This window comes from Hyla sarda, chromosome 5 (assembly GCF_029499605.1).
Source record: "Hyla sarda isolate aHylSar1 chromosome 5, aHylSar1.hap1, whole genome shotgun sequence".
NCBI lineage: Eukaryota > Metazoa > Chordata > Amphibia > Anura > Hylidae > Hyla > Hyla sarda.
In genome coordinates this window covers 45,820,790-45,845,267 of record NC_079193.1, presented here as the reverse complement: position 1 = coordinate 45,845,267, position 24,478 = coordinate 45,820,790, and the positions used below count along the sequence as shown (strand labels likewise).

At 44.7% G+C, this 24,478-nt stretch overlaps 1 protein-coding gene across 3 annotated transcripts in view; it reads right to left on the bottom strand.

The window, feature by feature from the left end:
• The window catches only part of ZEB1 (zinc finger E-box binding homeobox 1), a 155,441-nt gene that overhangs the window by 98,883 nt on the left and 32,080 nt on the right, over positions 1–24,478 (bottom strand). Inside the window, exon 1 of one of the 3 annotated variants that reach the window (XM_056519439.1) lies at positions 2,660–2,680. The exons of the other annotated variants lie outside the window; for them this stretch is intronic. The gene's annotated coding sequence lies outside the window, so the exon portion shown is untranslated. Of the gene's footprint in view, positions 1–2,659; positions 2,681–24,478 lie in introns of those variants that run through there. 3 annotated transcript variants of the gene reach the window in all.

Sequence of the window (24,478 nt, the reverse complement as noted above, 5' to 3'; positions counted from 1 at the left end):
GGTCACCCATTTATAACCATGGACACAAAGCATATGTACCTTACATTCAGGTACTTCGCGAGTCCATGATTTCTGCTGTAAAGGGGTTGTCTACACAATACATTTCTAGGCAGAGTCAATATGGCTGAATGCAGAAGGATTCCGTTCGGAACTATATTAAAGAGGTAATCTCCAATGGCCTGTTGGGATGACATAATGTAGAATGGTCACGTGACCCTGCAGCCAACTCGTTATTCACTCCTATAATGTACATGATTTAATCGCTGCAGGTCTTGTGGTGGTTGGACTCAGGACAGGCAGGGGGAGAGAAGCAGGTGGCGGCGGCGGTCTCTGGCCCCGCAAAAGCCGCTGCAGTTCATGGATTTAAAGCGCCCGCTTCAAATCATTGATCTGTAGCTGCTTTTGCGAGGCCGGGGGGGGGAGAGGGGGAAATAGCCGATAACTTATACCGATATTCCGGTATAAATTATCTGCTATCGGCCTGAAAGTTCAGATTATCGGCCCTAAAAAAAATTTAAAAAAAATAAAAAAAAAAAATCAATATTGATCGATCCCTACTAAATACTTTAAAAGGGTACTCCGGTGCTCCAGCATTCTGAACACTTTGTTAAAAGGGGTACTCCCCCCCCAGACATCTTATCCCCTATCCAAAGGATAGGGGATAAGATGTTAGATCGCCGCGGTCCCGCTGCTGGGGACCCCGGGGATCACCGCTGAGGCACCCCGCTATCATTACAGCATAGAGCGAGTTTGCTCTGTGCATAATGACGGGCGATACAGGGGCCGGAGCAGCGTGACGTCATGGCTCCACCCCTCATGACATCACGGCCCATCCCCTTAATGCAAGTCTATGGCAGGGGCCGTGACGACCGCCACGCCCCCTCCCATAGACTTGTATTCACGGGGGCGGGCCGTGATGTCACGAGGGGCGGAGCCGTGATGTAACGATGCTCCGACCCCTGTATTGCCTGTCATTACGTGCAGAGCGATCTCGCTCTACGCAGTAATGATAGAGGGGTGCTGCAGCAGCGATCCCCGGGGTCCCCAGCAGCGGGACCCCGGCGATCTGACATCTTATCCCCTATCCTTTGGATAGGGGATAAGATGTCTAGGGGCGGAGTACCCCTTTAAGAACTCAGAGCCGGTGGCCGTGGTTGTGACATCACAGCTACACCCTTCGTTTCGGGGGTGTTGGCCGACATGCCCCCCTCCCATAGACATGAATGGAGGGGGCATGGTGTGACAGCATGAGGGGCGTGGCCAAGATGTCACCATCACTGCCACAGGAACCCAGCGTTTGTTTAAAACGCTGAGTGCTGCGGGAGATCAGACATCTTATCCCCCTATCCTTTGGATAAGATGTCTAGTAGCAGAGTACCCCTTTAAGAGCGAGAAGAGAGCACCCATGGAGGGAAAAAAAAAAAAGAGCGAGAGTCTGCCGGTACTCTGCTGAGTGATGGCGGAGCATGCACTGGGCAAGAGGAACCCACTTTCTTATCATCAGTGGCGGTCCCAGTGGTTGGCCCCCCCATGTATCCACTATCCTGTGGGTAGTGGGGGGAAATAACCCCTTTAAGGTGTGGCCTACTTTATGTTTGTTTAAACCCCTCTTTATGAAGTTAAAGGCACTTGAAGATACAGCAATACCCCATAATACAGCTCCATAAAGCTTCACAATTTTTGCAGTGTCAAATATCATATCCAGATATAAACCTGTCAAACGTGTGCAGTAAACCTGATCTGAAAGGAACCTTAGTGAGCGGCCTCTAACAGGACATGAAGTAAAAAAAGATTTCCTGTCATTTTTATTGCACCTGAAAGACAATGTAACCAGAACCATAGACTTCTCTATATAATCCAGAGGCTCCAGCTAGTCTTGTGCTCCAATCTAAATATAGTGTTCTGGGATTGAAAGTCTTCTTTTATGTAAAATCCTATAGCAGAGAAATCAATGTCACATATCCTGTGATATGGTTTGTGCGAGTGTACGGGAAAGCTAGTGTACTCCGACTACTACTGCTCTCGCCTAGAGGAATAGGAGGAGAAAGTATCAGAACCTAACAGTTATGTGAGTGTACCCAATGAACGGACACACAATACTACGAGTATACCCAATAAATGGACCCATAATACTACGTGTGCACCCAATGAACGGACACACAATACTAAGAGTATACCCAATGAAGGGACACACAATACTAAGAGTATACCCAATGAATGGACACACAATACTACGAGTATACCCATTAAATGGACCCATAATACTACGTGTGCACCCAATGAACGGACACACAATACTACAAGTATACCCAATAAATGGACCCATAATACTACGTGTGCCCCCAATGAAAGGACACACAATACTAAGAGTATACCCAATGAAGGGACACACAATACTAAGAGTATACCCAATGAACAGACACACAATACTACGAGTATACCCAATGAACGGAAAAACAATACTACGTGTGCACCCAATGAACGGACACACAATACGAGTATACCCAATAAATGGACCCATAATACTACGTGTGCCCCCAATGAAAGGACACACAATACTACGAGTATACCCAATAAATGGACCCATAATACTACGTGCGCACCCAATGAACGGACCCACAATACTACAAATGCAGCTAATGAATGGACCCACAATTACCATTATCGATATTGTATCTATGTTGTAAACACATGCTTGACGTACTGTTACACAGAGGCAGAATAACTAAAATTAACCTAACTCGGGGGGATTCATCAAGACCTGTGCTGAGGAAAAGTCGACCAGTTGCCCATAGCAACCAATCAGATCTCTTATTTTTCAGAGGCCTTTTCAAAAATGAAAGAGGCGATCTGATTGGTTGCTATGGGCAACTGGTCACCGTTTCCTCTGTACAAGTTTTGAGGAATCTTCCCCAATATCACAGCAAATCACACGTTTGCTGCCCCAACATATTCACTTGTACACTACGTTGAGGTCATTGAAGTGAATGGCAATATGCCGCAGTATACCTTTTGTGACAGAATACCGAAAGACACAGAGGAGGCCTATGTTAAAAGGGGAATTCTGGTATTAGAAAATTATATATTATATAATTTAAATAAAACTATCAGATTACTAATAGAGTGTTATCACAAATTGTACTGGGTTCATTATGTTTTTGCTTGATTTACCCCTAACAGGAAGTTGTGTAGTCCTTTCAATGTCAGTGTGGTGTTGTCTCAGAAACTCCCCGGCTCCTTACTCTTTCTTTAGCAGCAGCCTATACACAGTTTCTAACATAAACATGGATTCTTAGCCTACAACTCATTTAAAACCTAAAGTTCTAAAGGAAAAAAAAAAGGAGTGCGATGCTTTGAAAAAATAGACCTATACAGAAGGAGCATTGTATATACCCATTATAGCGGCCATTGTGTCCCTAAATAATCACACAACAATGTCAGATTACAGAGTAGGTGTCACTGTTAATGGCTTCCCTGTAGCTCCAGCTTGCAGGGACACAGGAAGACCATTCACTACTACATCCTGTTCCTCACCTTTTGCATCATAAGGTCAATGGGCAGATGGACACAATACAATATGATCCTAATTCATGGTCTGGTAGTTCTATTTGGCGATTTAATAAGGGTTAGATATTATCTTTGCAATCCTCCATCCATTAATACAACTACAGTGACCCCCCGACCTACGATGGCCCCGACATACGATCATTTCAACATACGATCACTCTCAAAGGCCATCGCATGTTGAAGGCAGCATCAACATACGATGCTTTTGTATGTCGGGGCCATCGCATAAACGGCTATCCGACAGCGCAGACTGCTTCAGCTGCCACCGGATAGCCGTTTACGGTGCCCCGTGTGGTCCGCTGACGATCACTTACCTGTCCTCGGGGCTCCGGTGCGTCATCTTCAGGATCCCCTGCATTGTCGGCGCTCTCCATCGTCATCATCACGTCGCTGCGCATGCTGTCCAGTCATCAAATAGGAGCGGCGTGTGTAACGACGTGATGGCGGCGACGGAGAGCGAGGATGTCGGGGAGGCAGAAGCCTTACCGGAGCGTCGGGGACACCTCGGGGACGCGGCGACAGCGATGGAAGGCGACATCCAGGGCAGCAGCAACGAGTGGTGACGGGGGACGGGGGACATGCGTGTATAACCTCCAATACCAGTGGTCTTCAACCTGCGGACCTCCAGATGTTGCAAAACTACAACTCCCAGCATGCCCGGACAGCCGTTGGCTGTCCGGGCATGCTGGGTGTTGTAGTTTTGCAACATCTGGAGGTCCGCAGGTTGTAGACCACTGTCCAATACTTTACATTGCACGGATCCCTCAACATACGATGGTTTCAACAAACGATGGTCCATTTGGAACCACTGTACTTTGGGGGGACCACTGTACTTTGGCTTGGTGGCTTAGCCTCTTGTTGAGAGTTCATTTGGGCTAAGTCTCCACGTTTTTTTTCCGGCAGTTTTTGGATATCTGCCACTGCAGTTTTTGAGCCAAAGCAGAAGTGTATGAATAGGACATATAAAGGAAGGACTTACACTTCTCCTCCCTTATGGACCCACTTCTGACTTTGGCTCAAAAACTGCAGTGACAGATATCCAAAAACTGCCAGAAAAAAAAAAAAAAAAAAAAAAAAAAACTTTGCCTTATAGTGGAAACTTTGCCTTATAGTGACAAAATGAAGAGCAGATCTACAAGCATAGAAATAATCTGCAGGTTATTTTGTTGTTTTCTGCAACAATTCATTCATTCAGGAGTCAAATCCAGCCAAAAGAAACATCTGCATGGAGTCTATTTTCTCCAGGGGATACTGGTTTCCTCCAGATAAAAAAAAAATCTTCTGAATATGTTGGTGTTCTCTTAAAGGGGTACTCCGGTGCTTAGACATCTTATCCCCTATCCCTAGGCTTGCATTGAGGGGCGGAGCGTGACATCACATGGGGGCGGAGGAGTGACGTCACGCCTCCGGCCGTGTGGTCGCTGGTAATCAGACCCGGAGCGAACACGCTCCGGGGACTGATTACAAAACGGGGTGCCGCATGCAAGATCCCCGGGGTCCCCAGCGGCGGGATTCCCGCGATCAGGCATCTTATCCCCTATCCTTTGGATAGGGGATAAGAAGTCTAAGCACAGGAGAACCCCTTTAAGATTTCTTGGGAAGAACATGTTGGGGTCCCTTTTAAATAGATGGGGCATTTTAGACAATTTTCTGGCTAGAAGTGTTAATAAGCAGTGTCTCTTCGATGCATCTGTGATCAACTGTAGGTAAAGTAAGAAAAGAATTTTTCTGTGAGACTAAAGAATTACTAAGTGCCCCAAAAAAATCTACAGGCAGTCTTTAGATTTTGCTAGAAGATAAAAGGAGGGGGCCGTTTTCAGTACCCTTAAAAAATATGTTTTCATATCAACTGGTGCCAAATAGTTCTACAGGTTTGCAAATGACTTAATAATTTCTTGTCTGACCACAGTGCTCTCTGCTGACCCCTCTGTCTGTGTCAGGAAGTGTCCAGAGTACAACCAAATCCCCAAAGCAAACCTCTCCTGCTGCGGGACAGTTTCTGACACTGACAGAGGTGTCAGCAGAGAGCACACAGTGTCAGACTGGAGAGAACTACACAACTTCTGGAGCATACAGCAGCTGAGAAGGATTAACATTTTTATATAGACGCAATTTACAAGTCTGTATAACTTTCTGGCCCCAGCTGATTTGAAAATTTTCCCCCCTCCAGAATGCCCCTTTAAGGCCCTGATCACACTACAGAAATTCCACACAGAAGGAGATTCTGGGTGAATTCCATCAAAAACCCCCAAAATAAAACGCAGGGGATAAAAACACATACAAATACACACTATTTTCTTGGATAAAATGCCAACAAAAAGAACATATTGGGAGTGAAAAATGAGTGGCCAGCTTTGTGGCTTTTTTTGTGGTGGGGGGGGGGGGGGTTGTGTATGTTTCCACCCTTAAAGGGGTACCCTGGTGAAAACCTTTTTTCTTGTAAATCAACTGGTGCAAGAAAGTTAAACATATTTGTAAATTACTTCTATTAAAAAATCTTAATCCTTCCAGTACTTATTAGCTGCTGAATGCTGTAGAGGAAATTCCTTTCTTTTTGGAACACTAATGACATCACAAGCACAGTGCTCTCTGCTGACATCTCTGTCCATTTTAGCAACCGTGCATAGCAGATGTATGTTATGTATGTTAAGGGCAGCATGGTGGCTTAGTGGTTAGCACTGCTGCCTTGCAGTGCTGGGGCCTTGGGTTCAAATCCCACTAAGAACAACAATAAATAAATACTAATAATAACGTCAGCAGAGAGAACTGTGCTTGTGATGTCATCAGAGAGCATTCCAAAAAGAAAAGAATTTCCTCTGTAGTATTCAGCAGCTAATAAGTACAGGAAGGATTAAGATTTTTTAATAGAAGTAATGTAAAAATCTGTTTAACTTTCCAGAGCCAGTTGATTTAAAAGAAAAAAGGTTTTCATCGGAGTACCCCTTTAAGGCAACAAACCCTCCAGTTTTATTGAGATTTTAAATGAAACGGTCTGCGCTGTGACATCTTTAGTCTAGAATGGCTGCAGTAAATTTTCCAGGAAAGCACATGGTAAAAAAGCGGCACAAATGGGCATGTCCATCAGTGACAATATAAGCCAACCTGGAACAGCAGGCACATATGTCCGCTCACGAGCCAGCTGCTGGCTGTAAAGTACACACAGGGCTGAACTTGTCCATAATGGGATGTTACATGCTGCTGGTTCGAGATGAGTACAGGACTCAGTAAAGTGAATATTAAATCGTCAGATCCATCTAGATGGCACCAGTGGCGTTGCTAGGGTTGGTGTCAACCGGTGCAGTAGAAAGTGGTGTCACCCCATAACTACCCCCCCAAGTAAGTTGTTAGCCTGTTGTGAAAGATGACACTGGTGTAGCGCATTGTGAAAAATTCCAGTATAATAATGAAATATACCAATTGCCACAGAATGGGGAAGCGTTAAAGAAGTTTTCACCATATAAAAACTACAGCAACCAGAATGACTTAAAGGGGTACTCCACTGGAAAACATTTTCTTTTAAATCAACTGGTGCCAGAAAGTTAAACAGATTTGTACCAGTACTTATCAGCTGCTGTATGCTCCACGGGAAGTTATTTTATTTTGAATTTCCTTCCTTTTTGAATTTCCAGCGATCACAGTGCTCTCTGCTGACACCTCTGTCCATGTCAGGAACTGTCCAGAGCACAATAGGCTTGCTATGGGGATTTGCTCCTACTATGGACAGCTCCTAAAATGGACAAAGGTGTCAGCAGAGAGCACTGTGGTCAGACAGAAAAGAAATTAAGAACTTTCTCTGGAGCATACAGCAGCTGATAAGTACTGGAAGGATTAAGATTTTTAAATAGAAGTAATTTACAAATCTGTTTCTTTCTGGCACCAGATTGAAAAAAAATAAAAAAAATAAATGTTTTCCAGCAGAGTACCCCTTTAAGCAGTGGTACTTACTATGTCAGAGGATTCTGATCCTCTATATGAAAACAATTATTATAAACCTGCCAGACACTGTATCCTCTAAATATAATAATACTATACACTGCACTTTTTGAATATAAAACCTTCCACACACCGTACCCTCTGAATATGAATCTGCCACATACTGTACCCTCTAAATATAATACTGTCACACACCGTACCCACTGAACATACTACCACACACTGTACACACTGAATATAAAATACGATGACACACTATACCCACTGGATATAAGACTACCCAACACTGTACCCTCTAAATATAATACCACACACTGTACATTCTGAATACCAACACACACTGCACCCTCTGAATATAAACCTGCCACACATCATACCCTCTAAATACAATACTACCATACATTGCGCTCTCTGAATATAATACTACCACGCACTGTACCCTCTGAATATACTACCACACACTGCGCCCTCTGAATATAACCTTGCCATACAGTGCACCCTCTGAATACAATACTACCATACATTGCACTCCCATCATCCACTGGCAGGAACATCCTTCCGGCAGGATCTGCTGATGGGGGGGGGGGGGGGTCAAGTAGCATTACGTAGGCAGCAGTTCCCCACATTAGGTAGGTAGCAGTTTCCCCACATTAGGTAGCATGGTTTCCCCACATTAGGTAGCATAGTCTCCCCCTGAGACACACAGACACACCTACCTGGCCTGCACAAAGTTTGTCTCCGGTGGTGGGCAAATGAGTGACGTCCTCAGCCCTGGGCCGGCTGCCAGCGCAACAAAAACCGGGGGAGGGAGGAATGAGCGGCCGGGGCGCAACAGAAGCTTGGGGAGGGGGAAGTGTTTTAAGGGAAGGGTGTAGTGCTATTGATCGGGTAGCCGGGCACAGCTGAAGACTGGGGGGTTTGTAGCATGGACGCAGCTGAAAGGGGGAGGGTGGGGTGCTGAGCGGCATGGTGTCTCCCGGTGCGGCCTGCACCAACCGCACCTACGGTCGCTACGAAACTGGATGGCACAGAATATCAAGGAAATGCATTTATATTTTTTTGCAAAAACAAAAAAAACAAAGCAATGTAATAAGCTTATGTAAAAAAAAACAAAAGCAAAAGGAAACAGTGTCAAATCACATGGCCAGAATTTACGAATTTCAAATGGAAGCCCAATAGCCTTCTATGGGATTCCACACTTCTGAATTTCTGCATGCAGAATTCTCGCACCTATTCCACACAAAATCCACCAGAAACCAACCAAGGAAGCAGAATTGGTGCCGATTTTGTTTGGAATTGGTGCGGAAATTCCATTCATTTGAGGCGGAACTCCGCCCGTGTGAATAGACCCTTAGGGGGAGATTTATCAAAACCTGTGCAGAGGATAAGTTGCCCAGTTGCCCATAGCAACCAATCAGATTGCTACTTTCAGTTTACAGAGGTCTTGTTAAAAATGAAAGAAGAGAGCTGATTGGTTGCTATGGGCAACTTTCTCTCTGTGGAATTCCTAGTGGAATTCGACAGAAAAATTCCCAGGCAGAAACCACCTAGGGCCCAGATTTATCAAACTGTGTAAGAGAAAAAATGGAGTGATTTTCCCACAGCGACCAATCACAGCTCAGCTTTCACTTTACCAGAGCTTGTTAGCCGAGCTGTGATTGGTCGCTGTGGGAAAGTCACCCAACTTTTTTCTTTCACACAGTATTGATAAATCTGGGCCTAGATTGTTTTCAATAGGATTATGCTACACTGTGCACATGGCTGAATTTCCAAAGGCTGTCCGGGCATGCTGGGAGCTGTAGTTTTGCAACAGCTGGAGGCACCCTGGTTGGAAAACACAATTTTAGGCTATGTTCACACAGCCTAAAAAATAGGCCGAATGTCCGCTCAGAAAATATGGTTAGACATTTTGCACATTTGCTTGATTCAGTGGCCCTAGGACCGCTACATCTTTGTAGACCGGAATGCATTTCCGAGCAGAATCCGCAGAAACACTGAACGATTCATTCAGTGTGGAATCGGGATTCCGGTCAGAAATTCCACTGTGTGAACATCGCCTTAGAGAAAAAAAAAAAATGGGCGGCACCCAGTGTTTGCCTAGATCAGCGTTTCCCAACCAGGGTGCATCTAGCTGTTCCAAAACTACAACTCCCAGCATGCCCGAACAGCTAAAGGCTGTTTGGGAGTTGTAGGATTGCAACAGCTGGAGGCCCCCTGGTCAAGAAACACCGACTTCGATCATTGTACTCCAAACTGTGGCTCTCCTGTTGAAAAGCTAGAAGTCATTTGTAGAAAAGGGCATAGGGCAGTGGTCTCCAACCTGCGGACCTCCAGATGTTAAAAAACTACAACTCCCAGCATGCCCGGACAGCCAACGGCTGTCCGGGCATGCTGGGAGTTGTAGTTTTGCAACATCTGGAGGTCCGCAGGTTGGAGACCACTGGTATAGGGTATAAAGGGTATAGAAATGTATGCAATTCCCAAATGTATTGCACATTTTAGACAAGTACCATACATATGCCAAGGACCTCTACCGGGTTTCTGTACCTCAAAACATTTCTATGTAGTCTCCTAAAACAACCATACTTAAAGGGGTACTCCGGTGAAAACCTTTTTTCTTTTAAATCAACTGGTGGCAGAAAGTTAAACATATTTGTAAATTACTTCTATTAAGAATTTCCTCTGTAGTATTCAGCAGCTAATAAGTACAGGAAGGATTAAGATTTTTTTTTCTTTTTGGAATGCTCTCTGATGACATCACGAGCACAGTTCTCTCTGCTGACGTTATTATAATAATAATAACGCTTTATTTATTGTTATCCTTAATGGGATTTGAACCCAAGTCCCCAGCACTGCGAGGCAGCAGTGCTAACCACTGAGCCACCATGCTGCCCTTAGCCTACATCTGCTATGCACGGTTGCCAAAATGGACAGAGATGTCAGCAGAGAGCACTGTGCTCGTGATGTCATCAGTGTTCCAAAAAGAAAGAAATTTCCTCCGTAGCATTCAGCAGCTAATAAGTACTGGAAGGATTAAGATTTTTTAATAGAAGTGATTTACAAATATGTTTGAAATCAACTGGTGGCAGAAAGTTAAAGAAAAAAAGGTTTTCACCGGAGTACCCCTTTAATGGGGGCAGACAGTAGCATCCTAACATGCCCCAACGACTCAAGAGAAGAATAAGAAAATCCCAAATGGTATTTGTCTCCCTACGCATTTTAATAAGTTTCGGAAAAAAAAAAAAAGCTGAGCAGAAATCTGTTTCCCGGCATGTTGTTGCTGTGCGTTGTGCTGACAAGTGGGAGCAGGTGTGTAATCAGGAGGCAGCTGAAGACTCGGGGGGGCCGGGGAACGACACAACAGCAATGCCCACCCCTGCTAGAAGCCAAATGTCGGCCACATGCACCCAGCTAGACACTAAAAAGGGAGGGGGCAGGGAACCTTCACTGAACAAGAAGTACTCACTAACTTCAATCAACTTCCAAAATCATAAACTTCAAATCAACTTTGTAGAATATGTTAATAGGTTTTTCCATGTTTCTGTAGTGGTACACCGGAAAAAAAATTATATAAAAAAAAAAAAAAAAAACACAAAAATAATAAAAAAAAAATAAAAAATAAAAAAATGAATGAATACCATAAAAGGTGTGGGGGTGTGAGCACCTCCTTACAAAGTTTATAAAAAGTGCATTCACATTATGGCACCAGTTGAGTTTAAAGGGGTATTCCAGGCAAAAACTTTTTTTTTATATATCAACTGGCTCCGGAAAGTTAAACAGATTTGTAAATTACTTCTATTAAAAAATCTTAATCCTTCCAATAGTTATTAGCTTCTGAAGTTTTCTGTCTAACTGCTCAATGATGATGTCACGTCACGTCCCGGGAGCTGTGCATGATGGGAAAATATCCCCATAGGAGCTTGACAGCTACTGGGACGTGAGTCATCAGAAAGCAGTTAGACAAAACAGCAACTCAACTTCAGAAGCTAATAACTATTGGAAGGATTAAGATTTTTTAATAGAAGTAATTTACAAATCTGTTTAACTTTCCGGAGCCAGTTGATCTATATAAAAAAAGTTTTTGCCTGGAATACCCCTTTAAGCTAACGGTCTTGGGGGGGGGGGGGGGGGGGGGGTTTGGGGTAGTGGACGCAAATGTATTATTTGAGACTTTTGTGAAAAGTTCCTACAATTTTTGAGCAGGACGATGTAAAAAGATTCAACCTCGCGGCACCACTGACAAGGCGTTTCTATATAAAGAAATAAAAGGTTTCAACAATGCCTAACAAGCAAGGTATGCTTATGTAGATATATATTTTTCTATACACAGTGGTCCTTCAACATACGATGGTAATCCGTTCCAAATGGACCATCGTTTGTTGAAACCATCGTATCTTGAGGGATCCGTGCAATGTAAAGTATAGGACAGTGGTCTACAACCTGCGGACCTCCAGATGTTGCAAAACTACAACACCCAGCATGCCCGGACAGCCAACCGTCCATACGATTAAAATGATACCCTACTTATAGGTTTGATTTTTGTGTTACTTCAAAAAAAATTCAATACACTGAACAATGCATTTGCATTGCATTGATCAGTGTTATCGGCGGTTAATTGTTCAAGCCTGGATTTGAGGCTTGGAGCAATCAATCGCCGATCAGACGTGCAAGAGGAAGGTAAGGCACCTTCCTGCTGCATTCTAGCTGATTGGGACCATCGCAGTAAAATCGCGATGTCCCGATCAGCCCGACTGAGCAGCCGGGAAGCTTTCTCCTTTTATCGCCACGTCTAAAAAGAGTTAAAAGGAGTAGTCCAGTGGTGAACAACTTATCCCCTATCCTAAGGATAAGGGATAGGTTTGAGATCGCGGGGGGTCCGACCGCTGGGGCCCCCTGCGATCTCCTGTACGGAGCCCCGACAGCCCGCGGGAAGGGGGCGTGTCGACCTCCGCACGAAGCGGCGGCCGACACGCCCCCTCAATACAACTCTATGGCAGAGCCGAAGCGCTGCCTTCGGCAATCTCCGGCTCTGCCATAGAGATGTATTGAGGGGGCGTGTCGACCGCCGCTTCGTGCGGAGGTCGACACCCGCTATCTGGCCGGAGAGTCGGGGCCCCGTACAGAGAGATCGCAGGGGGCCCCAGCGGTCGGACCCCCCGCGATCTCAAACTTATCCCCTATCCTTAGGATAGGGGATACGTTTTTCACCACTGGACTACCCCTTTAATGCCAGACATCTGCCGGAACGGCGATGTCCAGCATTAGCCACGAGTCCTGGCTGCTGCTGCTTCATAACCATCCCGTGCCGCAGCACTGTATAAAACACAGCGTTTTGAGGCAAGGGGTTAAGGTGTATTTCTCTGACTGCCCCAAACTACAACAAACCCCGACAGCTTATAGATCAGTTTTTCAAAACCACAACTCCCCAAAATGCCTTGACAGCCTATATAACAGCTTTTCAACATATATTTCTCAAACTGCTACAAAACTACAACTACCATCATGCCTTGATAGCTTGTATACGAGAGTTTGATTAGTTGTTGCGTCTGACCTGTAGTTTTGCCCAATCCAGCATGGACCCCTCACGCGATCCCCTGTAGCAGGCCACATCTCTGGCCCAGAAGCAGGCCACAAGCCCTAGATGCTTCCAGGGTGCGCTCGAAGCAGGCCACAAGCCCTAGATGCTTCCGGGGCGCGCTCGAAGCAGGCCACAAGCCCTAGATGCTTCCGGGGCGCGCTCGAAGCAGGCCACAAGCCCTAGATGCTTCCGGGGCACGCTCCAAGCAGGCCACAAGCCCTAGATGCTTCCGGGGCGCGCTCGAAGCAGGCCACAAGCCCTAGATGCTTCCAGGGCGCGCTCCAAGCAGGCCACAAGCCCTAGATGCTTCCAGGGCGCGCTCCAAGCAGGCCACAAGCCCTAGATGCTTCCAGGGCGCGCTCCAAGCAGGCCACAAGCCCTAGATGCTTCCAGGGCGCGCTCCAAGCAGGCCACAAGCCCTAGATGCTTCCAGGGTGCGCTCAAAGCAGGCCACAAGCCCTAGATGCTTCCGGGGCGCGCTCGAAGCAGGCCACAAGCCCTAGATGCTTCCAGGGCGCGCTCCAAGCAGGCCACAAGCCCTGGATGCTTCCGGGGCGCGCTCGAAGCAGGCCACATGCCCTAGATGCTTCCAGGGTGCGCTCGAAGCAGGCCACAAGCCCTAGATGCTTCCAGGGCGCGCTCCAAGCAGGCCACAAGCCCTAGATGCTTCCGGGGAACGCTCGAAGCAGGCCACAAGCCCTAGATGCTTCCAGGGTGCGCTCGAAGCAGGCCACAAGCCCTAGATGCTTCCGGGGCACGCTCGAAGCAGGCCACAAGCCCTAGATGCTTCCGGGGCGCGCTCGAAGCAGGCCACAAGCCCTAGATGCTTCCAGGGCGCGCTCGAAGCAGGCCACAAGCCCTAGATGCTTCCAGGGCGCGCTCCAAGCAGGCCACAAGCCCTAGATGCTTCCGGGGCGCGCTCGAAGCAGGCCACAAGCCCTAGATGCTTCCAGGGTGCGCTCGAAGCAGGCCACAAGCCCTAGATGCTTCCAGGGCGCGCTCCAAGCAGGCCACAAGCCCTAGATGCTTCCGGGGAACGCTCGAAGCAGGCCACAAGCCCTAGATGCTTCCAGGGTGCGCTCGAAGCAGGCCACAAGCCCTAGATGCTTCCAGGGCGCACTCCAAGCAGGCCACAAGCCCCGCCAGATGCTTTATATCATTCCAGTTATGCTTTATCTAACCCTTGAGTAAAAACTGTCCGGTTTGGTTTTATTTATTATGTTCATCCAATAAAAAAATAAAAATAAATCTACAAAAAAAAAAAAAGTCTAACAACTACAGTGATCCCTCAACTTATAACAGCCTCAACATACAACAATTTGAAAATACAATGGTCTTTACTGAAACCGTGCACAACATACAATGCTACGGACAGTCCAGATCTGTGAAACATGTCAATGGCTGGAAGATCTGACCAATCAGAATGGGCATTCACTGGTAAAAAACCTGTATTACTGAAGGGCATACACTGACTGGTGTCTGGTAGCGCCCCCTACAGTACAGGGAGGTATTACATGTTCTGTACTCTTTACCTGTACTAGAGTTGCTGCTCCTTTGGACACCAGGTGACGACGGCTCCATGTTACTTTTTTAGGACACTGTGTACTGTATAGGACCCTGAAGAAGCTCCTGTCCTCTACATAGACAGTGATTACAGCTCCCAGCAGATCTTTCTTACTTTTATATGTAAGGATTTGCTTTATCTATATTAGTTATCTACTTATTTTTCTATAATCCTCACTTTTTCCTATTTTTGGAAGACATTTTGGGGGCTTCAGAACCAATTACCAGGTTTCCATAGAGTTATGGTCTCAACATACAATGGTCGTCCTGGAACCAATTAATATTGTAACTTGAGGGACCTCTGTAATCGCTTATGAAAACAATTGCTAAACTACACTGCTCTCCACATCCTTTGCAGCAGTTTTGGGAAATAGTTATTGTCAGAAAAACTGGTTCTCTCTCCCCTATATAGTCCTTTTTGTCATAGCACATGCTGCTCATAGGAACAGCAGTGATTGAGTTGGATCTACCAGCATAGAGTAGTTTCTATTTTCCCAGCTACTTGCATCTAAGGCTGCATTCACACCACGTTATTGCAATACACTTCCCATATACGTTTTCAATGTGAAAACCGTTCAGTACCGTATTGAAAACCGTATCCATTGACTCTCCATTGAAAACCAATGCCAAAAGATGCATCAGGTTGTGTCCGTTTTGCATCCTGTACGGTTTTGTCTTTTTTTTTTTACCCGTACCCAAAACCGTAGTCTACAACATTTTTTGGTCCGGGTGAAAAACTGTGTTAAACCGTATACTTTTTTTTTTTTTATTTATTTATTTATTTATTTTTTTCTTTTAACATAGGAGTCAATGGAAACCGTACAGAACCATACGTGCGTACAGTTCCATCCGGTTTTCACCATCCGGTTTTTGACTTTGCACAATTTTTTTCTTGGAATTTCAATCAATGAAGTGAAACTTTTTTTTAAAATGGAGTGAAAAGTTAAAAACTTATATCTTTTTTTTCTTACAAAACGGATGCAACCGGACATCATTTTGCAAAAAACGTATACGGGTTGAAATTTGTACACACGTTTTGATACAGTTTAGTCAGGTTTTGAGGAATCAGTTTTTCATCAAAAACCTGATACGGGAACTGTATTGCAAAAATGTGGTGTGAATGCAGCCTTAGTTGTGGATTCTAGGAAGACAAAAAATAAATAAAAAACATTTTCAAAAAAATGTAAAAATTTAAAAAAAAAATAACAGACTCATACACAGAACTTACGTGGAAACTTAAAAATAAAAAAAAAATTTAAAAAATTTAAAAACACACACACACATACACACACACCTTCTCATGGTATTAATGTACTCACTCGAATTAGTAAGTAAATTTTTCCGGACAGAAACATTTCTGTATAGCCTCCAGTGACCGAAATGTTTACCAGAAACCAATGATCTTCTAAGCCCCCGCACTTTTCTCTATCTGTGGTTAGTTACCAATAGTGTAACTTTCCTTTGTGGGCCCATGGCGAGCTCCTTAGGTATGGCTGTAAACCTGGGCCATTTGCATGAATCAGAAAACATACACACTCTTACATCCACGCCTACCTAGATCTCCCGGCGTACTGGCAAAAATTACACACAGTCTTTTTGTAATACTTCTAATCTGTTCCATTTTATTTTTTACAGCTGGAGCAAATTTTTTTGTCTGACGTGACCCCTTGTATACTGGGGCAGCAGTATTTCCACATGGCCTTATAATCTTAGACACGATAGATTTTGTTGTGGCATAGGATAGAATTATAAGGCAGGTATACAGTATCTATATTCAGCCTATACATCTGGTGAATATTGTGTCTCCAACGTCGCCCGGTTCAGTCACATGACCTCAACATTCTCTACTTTGTATTCAGGAACAATGCAGGAAGTCCTCACCCTCTATACTTATTGTATCCACAAATGCCATGATTTCCTCCACACAATAGAAGATAGGGTCTGGTTTTCACGCGCGCGAGGTTATGCCTGGCTTAGAAGGTACATGAAGCTACAATCAAAATGGTGATTATTTGCTAAGGACAACATAAACAATGCAAAATAAAAAAAAAAAAATGGGTAAGCAGGTAGATTGAAACTAGAGATGTCCCAGTCTGAAAACTAAAATACAAGGTGTTCTTTATAGATGTATTGTTTCACCAAATAAGGGTCAGAGAACTGCTTTGCATATTCTTCCCAGAATTCCCAGGGGAGAATAAATGGCCTTTAAGTCTCTAGCACTTGGAAAACAGCAGACTTTATTTTTCAAATCCTCTTAAAATGGTACAAGACTGTGTCACTTCACATGTTCTGAGGTTTCTTGACGCGTTTCGAGCGCATGCGCTCGAAACGCGTCAAGAAACCTCAGAACATGTGAAGTGACACAGTCTTGTACCATTTTAAGAGGATTTGAAAAATAAAGTCTGCTGTTTTCCAAGTGCTGGATCACTTAGTTTTCTTTTGCCATTGGACACACGGAGCCTGGGTGCAGATCCGAGCACAGGAGCAAGTGGGTGAGCTGGACTTTCCATATACTTTTTCATGTCCTTTAAGTCTCTACATGTCTTTACGGGGCTCTCCTTAAAAGGAGATATCCAGTGGTGAACCCAGTGGTGAACAACTTATCCCCTTTCCTAAGGATAGAGGATAAGTTGCAGATCGCGGGGGCTCCGACCGCTGGGGACCCCCATCATCTCCTGTACGGAGCCCCGACAGCCCGTGGGAAGGGGGTGTGTCGACCTCCGCACAAAGCGGCGGCCGACACGCCCCCTCAATACAACTCTATGGCAGAGCCGGAGCGCTGCCTTTGGCAATCTCCGGCTCTGCCATAGAGATGTATTGAGGGGGCGTGTCGGCCGCTGCTTCGTGCAGTGTTCGACACCCGCTATCTGGCCGGAGAGCCTGGCCCCCGTACAGAGAGAGATCGCAGGGAGCCCCAGCGGTCAGACCCCCTGCGATCTCAAACTTATCCCCTATCCTTAGGATAGGGGATAAGTTTTTCACCACTGGACTACCACTTTAAGGGGAAACATTATCCTTTTGGTCCCACCAGTTAAGCAGAGCTCAGCAAAAAAAATAAAAAATTATGAATTAGGTGTTATCAGACAACGTTAATTTGTATGGCCGACTACTGACAGCAAATGTCGAAGGAAAGGAGGATCAGACATGTTGTTCCATTAGGCTTTTGGCAGTGGATTATTCTCCTCTCCCCACTAAAACAAGCCAGCATGCTCGGCCGAGTCAGATTATATGTGTATGGGGGACAGAGGAGATTTAGGTTCATTTAAAACATTTTAACAATACCGTATATTTCCATGTATACTGGGGAATCTATGGATAACATTATTTGGAAATATATAAAACATTACAAAAATGGCTGTGCGTGAGGTCATGTTCACACAGTAGTTTGTACCAAAATTCTGATGCCTATTCAGCATCAAAATCCACACCCTATTGTACTTGGGGTTGGGAATCAATGCTACAGTTCACACTGAACTATTAAATTCTGCATTATTGGGGGGGGAAAAAATATACGTATGACTTGCCACTTATTGCAGAAACCACGCCAAGTGGCTAGGACGTGGATTAGAGTCTTTGGGAATAACCTGCATCCAAAAGTGTGGCAAAAACTGTGGCATAAAGATTAAAAAAAAAAAAGTAAAAACATCACAAATCCAAGAGTACACAGCCATTGGAGGGGGAAAAAAAAAAAAAAAAAAAAAAAAAAACATTTACTAGTGTTATCCTAGTAAATATTTATTTTATACACTCATACATGCTATATACAATCACAAAAAAAACAAAAAAACAAAAAAAAATTAACATATTGAACTTCTAGGCACTTAGGATCCAGACCATACTTTTGAAGTAATAAAAGTACTATACAGTGATCCCTCAACTTACAATGGCCTCAACATACAATAGTTTCAACATACAATGGTCTTTTTTGGACTATTGTAACTTGAAACCAGACTCAACATACAATGCTATGGGATCTGCGAAACGTATCAATAGCTGGAAGAACCCACCAATCAGAATGGATATTTCACTGGTATAACCTGTGTATACCTAAAGTGCATGCACTGACGGGTGTCTGGTAAACCCCCTACAGTACAGGGAGGTATTACATGTTCTGTACTCTTTACCTGTATTCCTAAAGTGTATGCACTGACTGGTGTCTGGTAGCGCCCCCTACAGTACAGGGAGGTATTACATGTTCTGTACTCTTTACCTGTGCCAGGCTCCTTTGGACATCAGGTGAGGGCAGCTCCATTTTCCCAGTGTTTCCCAAAGAGGGTGCCTCCAGCTGTTGCAAAACTACAACTCCCAGCATGCCCGGACAGCCTTCGGCTGTCCGGGCATGCTGGGAGTTATAGTTTTTCAACAGCTGGAGGAACCCTGGTTGGATGACACTGAAATAGACAGTGATTACAGCTCCCAGCAGATCTTTTTTACTTTTATATATAAGGATTTGATTTATCTGTATTAGTTATCTACTCATTTTTCTTTCATTCTCACTTTTTCCTATTTTTGGATGACATTTTGGTGGCTTCAGAACCAATTACCGGGTTTCCATAGAGTTATGGTCTCAACATACAATGGTTTCAACTTACAATGGTCGTCCCGGAACCAATTAATATTGTAACTTGAGGGACCACTGTATTTAGTTCTCATACTATGGATCACTTCCAAAAAGTGGGACAAAAAATAAATAAATAAAACAAATAAAAGTTGGTACTGTCTCACCCAAAGAAGGACATTTGGGAATTACGGTGTAAGCCTGCCACAACAGTCAGTGATTAAGTGTAGCAAAAGTGGCTGTCACGGGGTCTTTTGAAGTCTGTAGAAGACATTTACATATCAATGGCCATTCTAGCGAGCAGTCTTAATGTCATGGAGAGGTGCCTGTAATGATACAAAGGCCGATTTTCCCCAACTATAGTGAAACTCTGGTGCAAAACATGAACGTTTTCTAAATCCCTTTGTGGAGCATTTCCAAATCACGCAACGTCATTCCGAAAGCAGGTGAAGCCAATTCCGAAAGCAGGTGAAGCTTGTTTTTAAACAGAAAGAATTCACTCAGATTGTGTTGACGTGTAAATGAAACACTACTTTGAGATACTGTAGTATATAAAAATTTTCTATTTTTTAACTGTTTGGAAAGTTAAAAGTAAAAAGTAGATAAAGGGATAACACCCATGAGCATTAGAAAGAGGCCTCCATTGTTTATCATGGTACAGCAGCTCATCCATACATGCGGCTATGCGAAGTACTTAAATGGGCACTGTTAGATACATTTTTATATATTGTACATCTTGGCAAAAACCATGAACCTTTCTAATATACTTCATAAGAAAATGTTATTTCCTTTTTATAGAAATCATGGCTTATAAAATCATGGCTTTGTCCAAGCTGAAGCACAGGCATGGACAAAGTCCAGTAAGTGAGGGTGGGCTAACACTCCTCTGGGCTCTCTCCTGTCCGATAGCACTCCTCCGGGCTCTCTCCTGTCCGATAGCACTCCTCCGGGCTCTCTCCTGTCCGATAGCACTCCTCCGGGCTCTCTCCTGTCCGATAGCACTCCTCCGGGCTCTCTCCTGTCCGATAGCACTCCTCCGGGCTCTCTCCTGTCCGATAGCACTCCTCCGTGCTCTCTCCTGTCCGATAGCACTCCTCCGTGCTCTCTCCTGTCCGATAGCACTCCTCCGTGCTCTCTCCTGTCCGATAGCACTCCTCCGTGCTCTCTCCTGTCCGATAGCACTCCTCCGTGCTCTCTCCTGTCCGATAGCACTCCTCCGTGCTCTCTCCTGTCCGATAGCACTCCTCCGTGCTCTCTCCTGTCCGATAGCACTCCTCCGTGCTCTCTCCTGTCCGATAGCACTCCTCCGTGCTCTCTCCTGTCCGATAGCACTCCTCCGTGCTCTCTCCTGTCCGATAGCACTCCTCCGTGCTCTCTCCTGTCCGATAGCACTCCTCCGTGCTCTCTCCTGTCCGATAGCACTCCTCCGTGCTCTCTCCTGTCCGATAGCACTCCTCCGTGCTCTCTCCTTTCCTATCAGACAGGAGAGAGCACAGAGGAGTGCTATCAGACAGGAGAGAGCACAGAGGAGTCCTATCACACAGGAGAGAGTACAGAGGAGTGCTAGCCCACCCTCACATACTGGACTTTGTCCATGCCTGTGCTTCATCTTGGACAAAGCCATGATTTCTATAAAAAGTTAATAACAATTTACTATGAAGTATATTAGAAAGGTTAATGTGTTGTCAAGATGTACAAAAAAGTTTTTGTATCTGCAAGTGCCCATTTAAATATGTTTTCCTGTTTATAACACATTTTCATCTACCCCTTGGGTTTATATAGTGGGGGGCCCTCTGTGTCTATGAAAACCAGAGAAGTGTTAGGGCTAGTTGGATCTGCAGACACTCCACCGACTCAATGCCCTATTGCAGGATGTGCCACCAAAGCCATTGGCAGTAGGACCACGTGGACGTGCGTAGTCTCATATGTTCAATCTCTGGGTGGAGGTTCATTCCGCTGGCAGCATTCTGTAGTATGGGCATCCGCACAACAGCAGTATCCAATTGAGAACAATGGGACTCTGCTGCAAGCAGAATTTCACAGTGTGAATAAGCTCACAATTGTCCATTGTTTGGAAAGCCTCTAGAGAGGTTCTCAAGGACTTTTTCCATCGAAAGCCACGGGGTCCACATACACCAGAGTGCCCAGGGTGCCTCCAGCTGTTGCAAAACTACAACTTGTAGCATGCCCGGACAGCTGAAAGCAGTCCAGGCATGTTGAAAGTTGTAGTTTTGCAACAGCTGGAGGTACCCTGGCTGGGAAACACTAGCATACACAGTGTGCTGAGCCAGTAGCAGACAGCGCCATACTTTGTATAGTGGCCATGCTGGGTTACTGCAGCTAAGCTCCCAGTAAATGAAGAAGCCCCATACAGGGTTATCTTCACGAGTACCCCTGTAAATTACTAAAATTATGAATCAGATCTACTTATCACCATACTTGTGTAACAATACATCCCCTGCTACCATATTTCTACATGGCTCATCAGACAGGCGTTCTGTATTCTGGAAAGGCCGGGCAGGAGGAGGAGGAGGGGATGATAACTCAAGGAATCGGATCATAATATTTCTGAGCATATGTTCCGTCATAGTGTATAGTTCAGCGCCCATTGAGCCAGCAGGTTAGCCAGGCACACTAGGATTTTTTTGTGTTTGTAGCCAAATCCTGATATAAATGTCAATTCTAAGACCAAAATAAAGCTACAAATTCATGAAGATAGAGATATAACCTCCATCAGAATGGCGCCGACTATCCTGGTCCGGTCACATGATAGGACTATGAAAGGACTGCAGCTGTCACACCTCCATCTCCTCATTCTTCAGGAGATCCTTTCAGGTCACTGGCACTATAAGCGGAACAACATGCAGATCTACCCATAGGGTCGGTGTTCTGATCTATTTGAAGTAAAGTTATGTCACATAGTATGAAGTTGACTGAAAACCTTGGCTACCTTCCAAGCTAGAATTAGGTATACTCTATTGATTCCCTAAATTACTAGTTGGATGACACATCTTCCATCCTGATGTAAAATAAGACTTTTACTAAACCAGATGTCATGAGGCCTGACAGGTCCTCTGAAGTAGAGATTTCAATCCAAAGTACAACCTGTAAAAAAGTATTCTGCTGTATGGTGCCGTTCCTCTGTTATTCCTGCAGGAAATTAGTAGTGTCCCTGCATACTCTAACAGTCCAACCAATAAAGGTATGTTCACACACTTAACGAGCAGCAGATATCCCTACTATTCATTTCAATGGGTTCGCTGGTAACATAGTTCGTAAGGTTGAAAAAAGACCAGAGTCCATCTAGTTCAACCTATAACCCTAATGAGTCCCTACTGAGTTGATCCAGAGGAAGGCAAAAAACCCTCATACGAGAGGTACAAAATTCCTTCCCGACTCCAAATATGGCATCAGAATAAATCCCTGGATCAACATGCTGTCCCTAAACATCTAGTAATCGGCAAATCTGCCACAATTGCAGAGTGTCCATGGACCCATTCAAGTGAATGGTAGTGTAACTCGCAGTGGGAAACCCTCTGCTAGTTCCGAGCGTGTGGACATACTCTCATAAAGTATAGGAACGCACTCTATTGAGTAGGGTAATGGCAACACCCAAATACGTCTACATTTTTAAGTGGAATAACAGGAGTAGTCCAAAGTTTACATCAATTGACGGTACCTTCAGGGAGCTTCATCACAGAATCCAAATGATTGGAAGATGTATGGAGCCTTATTACGACACCCAAAGAAATATATGGGCATAAACAGATCTTCTATGGAAGCATTGGACAGGGGGGGGGGGGGGGGGGGAACAAACAAAAGAAAAAAGCAAATCCATATTCCATGGGATACCTTATTCCACAACACTCAGGAGTATCCTGGCCATCTAAGGCCAAGTTCGCAATAGCTTCTTCCAGGAAAGCTCTGTTCGCTCTGTCAAGTAATATACACACACACACACACACACTATATATATATATATATATATACACATACATACACACACACACACACACTCTTCAGGTCAGTTTTTTTTCTCTGCTCAACTCCCTCCGAAACCAGGGACACCAGACAGAATTCAAGTCAATGGAATCCATCAGGACTAGTTGGTGTTCATTGTTCAAAGGACCCATTCGGCTCAGTTTTGTGGTGCCAAATGGACCCTGTGACGGAGATGCCCTTGACGTAGCTGAACGGTGATGTGAACATACTGTCCAAATCACCACACTTCAAATTTTTGTATAGACAAAACTCCGTATATGGCTATGTTCACACTGCAGAATTCTGCCAGAAAATATAGCAAGTTTTACTGCCTGCACATTGGGGGGGGGGGGGGGGGAGAGGTTTATCAAAACCTGTGGAGAGGAAGAGTTGCAGTTGTCCATAGCAACCAGATTGCTTCTTTCATTTTTCACATGCCTGGTTAAGAATGAAACAAGCGATCTGATTGGTTGCTATGGGCAACTTTGCCTCTCCACAGGTTTTGATAAATCTCCCCCATTGTGTACAGTGGGGATTTCGCTTTCCCGGCGGAATTTCCACATAAAAAATAATAAAAATGTAATAAGTCTTTTTAAATTTAGTGATTACCAAACAGTGTGCCTCCAGTTGTTGCACTTCCCGAATGCTGTTTTATACGCACTGCCCTATATTATAGATTTCACGATGGAACCCAGGATGACTTATGGCGCTCCAAAGCTTGTTGTGCTTTCCTATACTGTACCAACATGTACCAGGCCAATGGAGGTCAAAGACACACTTCTTACGGTTAACGGAGTCCTATGGGTAGGTTTTACATATACATTCTTCTTTTCCCAGTATATACACCAAACGTTGTTCACAGCCTCCTTGTGCATCGAGCCCAATACCGTTGTTTGAAAGCAGGATCTTTTAACATTACAAAAGAAAAATCTCTCATAACAAACGATGAACTATTCTCTCTTTTTTTCTGAAACATCTTAAAGAAAGAAAATCTCGATTGAGGATTTGCATTTGAGCACCACACCTACACACTCGCAGAGCTCGCCCTCAGCCGTGGAACTGAACTGATTCCTGGGGAATTTCATGCTCTACTCTTTATGAGTCATCCCTGATTGTGTTTGCAGCTGCCACCTCTAACTCCAACCATATGTCGAGAGAGTCAGGTAGAGCCGAAAAACACAGAGCGTGCCCAAACTATATAGAGTTACAGGCTCTCTGGGTCAAAATGGCTATAGCGCGAGATGACCTACGCGCACAGCAAGGTGACCTCCAAGACTGCAGCCACTGTTTATTACTGG